The sequence below is a fragment of the Manis pentadactyla genome, chromosome 6 (genome assembly GCF_030020395.1).
Source record: "Manis pentadactyla isolate mManPen7 chromosome 6, mManPen7.hap1, whole genome shotgun sequence".
NCBI lineage: Eukaryota > Metazoa > Chordata > Mammalia > Pholidota > Manidae > Manis > Manis pentadactyla.
The window spans coordinates 43,065,153-43,071,152 of NC_080024.1; positions in this window are offsets into that span (position 1 = coordinate 43,065,153).

The window sequence follows — 6,000 nt, forward strand, 5'->3', positions numbered from 1 at the left end:
TAATCCTTAAGAGACTTCTGGGTTCCATGTTGAGATATCAGTGTCAGGGGCTTGATGTGCTCAAGGCTAGAAAGGAGAAACTTAGAAATTTGCACTTTTTCCATCCCAGTTACCAGAGCTGAAATGGGTGGGGAAGTCTTCCTCTTTCATACACATATGTTCCTGTCTTTCACTCAGCTCAAAGATACACTGGACTGGTACCAAGTTAGTTCCCTTCCTCCCCGTTAGTCCAAAGAATGAAGGAATCCCTGGGGTATTGAGACCCAAACACAGCTCTGAGCTGTTCTCCTGGGCCTCAAAACACCCAGTGGCTGACCGCCTTCACTCTGCCTGAAGCTCCAGCCAGGCCAGGCCCTCCCTCCGTTATCCGGGTCTGACCAAGATGCAGAAAAACCCCGAAGGACCCCCCTCCCTTTTCTGCAGGGCCTCCCTGGGACCAGGCCTCACACTCTTAATCCCAAGTCTCAAGTCGGTCCTCACAGGCTGGACCGAGGAAAGGCTGCCCTCTAGGCCACTTCACAGGGGACTTGGCCCACTCCCCGGCTCCGGCCGCAGGGCAGGCTGCTTCCCCAAATGTCTCTGAGACGACACCAGCTCTAACCTTTGGACATCAAGAGGTGAGTGGGACCTTGGCCTCTCCTCAGGACTTCAGGCCATGCTCCTAGTCAAGATGGTGCCAACTTAAGGCCCAGAAGGAAGAGTCTTGGGGGGAACAAGGCACCTCCTGCTGCTGGCCTGGGGAAGGTGAGCTTTCCTCACAGCCCAGTGTGGAACTGCGAGTCAGGGCCCAACGTTCAGCTGCCTGTGCTCCTCTCACCCTGGCTTGAATGAGATGGAGGAGGTGGGAACCCAGAGCTCCTCAAACTGGTGGTGGCAAAGACCAGCTGCAGGGTTCTTAAAGGGTGCTGAATACAATGCTTAAAAAGCTGGAGAGCAAAGAGAACAGAGCAAGGAGCCAGAGACGTCCTGATCCAAATGTGCGTGAGGGGCTGGAGCTCAGTGGGTTTCCTTTTTGCCAGAGGGCAAGTTAAGTTAAACTCATATAAACAGCAATGAAAAAATACTAGAATTTGAACACGCAATCTGACACCAGAGCCAGGCTGTTGGTAGGAATTAAGTATCGAGCTAGATTGAGGATACATGCCAAACAATAAACTTGCAATTAACAGAGTTAAATCAAGGCACCCCTACACCCTTTCTTTTGTAAAGAAATCCCATTTCCAACTTCAGCCCCCCTAAAACTTCTACTTCAGAGAGGTGAGAGATCTGCAGACGGCAGATCCCCTCCACTAGTTTCCCTACATACACTGAACACCTCTAGCTTCCATTTCTGCTTCAGGCCGACCAGAGCATCTCTGGGAGACGCTAGGGAGGGCAAGGCAAGAGAAGGAACGTCCTGTCTACAAGAGTTCTGAGTGATGTGAGCCTGTCAGGAGGGACCTGCCACTCGCCTGCCACTGGGGCCCTTACTAGTATGCTCAGGAGCCAGATGTCTTCATTTTCTGGTCATGAAATGATGAGGACAGGATAATTAGATGGAAAAAGTCTGTGCATATTCACATGGAAGCTAGAGCATACATGTAGATTAGAGAGTAATGAAAGTCACAGAAAGACTTACAAAGAATAGAAAGTGACTGAAGAGACAAAAAAAGTAATACTATTATGACATACCACTGTGGGGTATGAACCCTGATAGAATACAATATAGGTATGCCCTATGAGAAACTCATTTTGACATTTTGACTTTCATAGTGATAAAGTTATGTTAAGAAATAAATAATTTTGCTTTATGCATTTAAAAATTGAAATTCTACCTCCTCATTTCTCATGTAATAGTCCATTAGTCTAGAAAACAAACACACCTTTTAGTAGTTACTAGAAAACATGGCAATTTACCATATATTTTTTCACTGATCCATATTTTATGTGCTATTTTTTACATTATGTTAAGACTAAAATGGTTTCTCCAAAGCAGTGAACTTATCTTGTACATGTTAAGATTTTATCTAGATTTGGCTGAGAGACCCAGATATCTCCTTTGAGTAGGTGACAGACACATTTTCGTGTCAGACCCTAGAGTAGGATTTTAGGATGCAAAGCTTTAAAAATTCAGCAGATATGGCATATTGGTTCTTTAACACTTTCTGTAGCCCAAGACTTGTAAACATGTTTCTTGATGAAGAACTAGCAGATGAAGAACTCATTTCTCATGTAAATGTGTCTGTGAAAATGGTGTCGTCCTATGCTTCTGACACCCTTCCTGTACCCCTTGTGCTGCTCCTAGTCGCTCCTATGCCATGCCAGGCTTCCAAATCTGTAAAGCTCAATGACACTGCTGTGAAAGGCCTCTGCTTGTTTTACATTTTCCCAGAATCAAGAAGCTAATCATCAGATTACCTGACCAGCCAAATACGTAAACCTACCAGGAGAGTTTCCCATTTTGATATTTTAATATATATTATGATATATTTAAAAATTCTTATGCTCAGTATAAATGTCCAAAGCTGTATTTTAGGCTATTTCTAGGCTTACTCTTTATGTCACTGAAGTGAGAAGTGAAAAACATTATCTTCTTCATATGGAAGACAAGAATCAAGTCATCCTTCAAACTTTCTCTTTTCTGAGGAAAAATATTTCTTTAACTTAAAGGTTCTCTTTTACTCATATGTGTCAGACTTCTACAGACCCTTTCTGGTTCTCCAAGTGTAATTAAATGTCTGGCAGTACAAATTTGGGAAAAGTTCCAAGTGAGAGTTTAACTAGTGCCGAGCATTAGAGTATTATGGAACAATATTCCCCAACCATGTATTGTATAAGAGATTTCTGTTAATTATATTAACAACTACAGTTGATCCTTGAACAACATGGGGGCTAGACTTGCTGACCCCCCAACTCAGTAAAAAATCTGCATATAACTTTTGACTCCCCAAAAACTTCACTGCTAATAGCCTATTGTTGACCAGAAGCCTTACTGATAACATAGTCTACTAACATATATTTTATGTGTTATATGTATGTATTCTTACAATAAAGCTAGAAAAGAGAAAATGCTTTTTCAAATTGATACAAATCTACAGAAATTTTTCTGACTTACTGAAGGTAATCTGCATATAAGTGGATTCATGCAATTCAAAACTGTGTTGTTCAAGGGTCAATGTATATATGTTTTCAACTTTCACATCAGTCTGTTTCTTCTCACTTGTTTCATTTCCTTAAAGCTCTACAGTCTGAGTTTACTGATATACATCTGTCAGCAAATAAGCCTCACTGTACCTACAGAAGATCTGGCTAAATATCTTTACAGTAAACTTAATTAAATACATTTTGGAGTCTTTAAATCACCATCAACACTCTATTTATTTCTTTTGTATAAGTAAGTTGACAATCCCCAAAGAGGAAAAATGTCTGGAAATAAATGAGCATCTTCTTTTTAATTATTGCTTTTGTCTTCTATGATGTCTTCTATGATGACCTATATTTGTTTTCCCCTTTTATATTCTGAGCATCTCAAGGACAGGAACCATGTACTTTATGTATTTTATGTACTTACTTCTAGCACCTGGGATATGGAAGGCATTAAATGTTTGTTGAACATTATTTCTCTGGTTTGGTACTTTCTATGATTTCATTCCATCTTAAACAGAGAAAAACTTTACTGCTTAGGCCCATGAGTCCAAGCCACTTACCTACGTTTATTTTTATAATCATTTCTGGCATTAAAATGGGACCAAACTTTTGTATTCAATGTGGATGGACATAAGACATTCTTAAAAATCAGATGAATACTGCAATATTTGTTACCTCAAATGTCATATTGTATTGCATATTTTGTTTTTCACTTAGGGCCTCTGTGCCTTTCAATATGACTTATTTTCCATTGTCTCAATACTCAGGTTGTTAAAAAAAGCTGTCCCAATTTCAACAAGATAGTTTAGCTTCCCCCTGGAATTCTGGATTTTCACATATTTATTAGCTCATAATTTTAAAATTAAAGCTAAATATTTGTTAAATATCCCTTGAAAATGGGCATAGTTACATAATTAAAGATACTGGGAAGTTTATTCTGGAGAAGTTAGAGGATTTAAAACAGATATCTGAGTAACAGTCATAAGGATGAGGAATTATACTTAATCCACATTGCTCAGATGGACAGTACTAGAATCAATATGAAAAGTCATGGCAAGCAGATTTGTCCATTGGCTTAACAACAGGATGGATTGGTTGCAGGCTTGCCCTTAAACCAGAAGTTAGATGATCTGTCTGGGATGTTGTAATAGAGATTTTTTTTAAACGAATAGCAAAATTCCATATCCTCTAAGAATATTCCTTCAAAGCCAAGATTCCATAACCTTAGGAGTTGTTTAGCAATATGAATACATGCAAGTTTGGCCTTTGGACTGCATCCATACCAGCACTACATCTACAAGGACAGAGAGCCCTTCTGTGGTCCTTAACTAAGGAGGCAACTTAGCATCTTTTAAAGGTTTCTCTTTAAAAAGCATATCTATTACTAAATGTTGTGTAAATTGATTCCAAAGAATTCCAGCTAGTTCAACATATAAACGATCAATCTATCCACATGGGGGTATATTTTATGGCTTGTGATATTTCATTAACTGATAACCTCATCTGATGGAGTGAGTAGCTACTATAACTTAGAGATAAAAATAATTATTATTTATTGAGCACCTACAATGTCCTAGTGGCTACAGTCAGAAACTTAGGAGTCATTTTCAGTTCTCTCATTTATAGTTCCCCTCCTCCCATTACATACAGTTCACCTGGGCTACATGTTCAGTCTCACCTTACACAGCTAGTCCCCTTTCCCACTAAGTTCCAGCCACACTTGCCTTTTTACTTCAGGGCTTTCATACTTTGTTTCCTCTGTTTTTCCTAGTTTCCACTTGACTGTCTCCTTTGCATGTTTCATATCTCAGTTTAAATGTTACCTCTGTGGAGAAGACTTTCCTGACTATTCTATCTTAAAGTAGCCTTTCCTCTATAACTAGCTCCTCTTTTACACATCACACTGTTTATTTCCTTCCCAGCCTTTATCACTATTTGAAATTACCTTATTTGTTTTTATTTTATCTGGCTTCTCTAGCATGTGAGCTCCATAAAGAGTAACCTTACACAACATTAAACATTATCTACCAGTGCTTAAAGAAATAGTACCTGGCATACAGTAGGTACTAAAAGTACTTCTTCAACAAATAAATAATGAGATACTTCCACTTCCAACTGTAGCAAATTAGTTTGTACTACACCAGCTCTTCCAGTGAGAACAACTATAAAATTTGGGTAGAATGTAAAAAACAAAACTAAACAAATCAGACTGAAAGTATCCAAGAACTATTCAGGCAGCCAAGACTCAAGGAGCCAAGATTAGGATGGACATGATAAGAAGTGAACCTGATATTTTGTGCAGAGTATCAACGTGAGGCCTTTGACATTTTGTAAGTAATAGCCATGGGGCTGAGAAGTGAATAGGGCTTTCAGTTATCTTATGGAGGTTGGGAGAAAGGATCCATCAAAGTGGAAGGGCCCAAGCAAATACCCCTGGATTTCAGTTGCTACCACTGAAGAAGTACACTCTAGGAATATCCAGAATAAATGAAAAATAAACTAGAAATAAACCAGCCCCCACAAAGGCTAAACCTAATCTTTGATTAACTCAATCCACTATATAGTTTTTTCCTGCCTAAGAGGATGCAAAAACATCATTCAGAGTCTTATATTACTCCTATAATTTTCAATTCACAATGTCTGGGATTCAATTAAACATTACCACTGACACTCTGAAGACAAAAGATGGACTAAGAGAATAATGGAAAAAATAAATAGATCTACAGGAGTTTCAGACACAAACTATAAAATAACTATGATTTATATAGTAAAAAAAACAGAAGACCACATAGAATCTATTTTTTTAAACCAAATGGAAATTTGAAAATGAAAACTGCAGTAACTGAAATTAAGAACTCAGACAGATTGAATGCA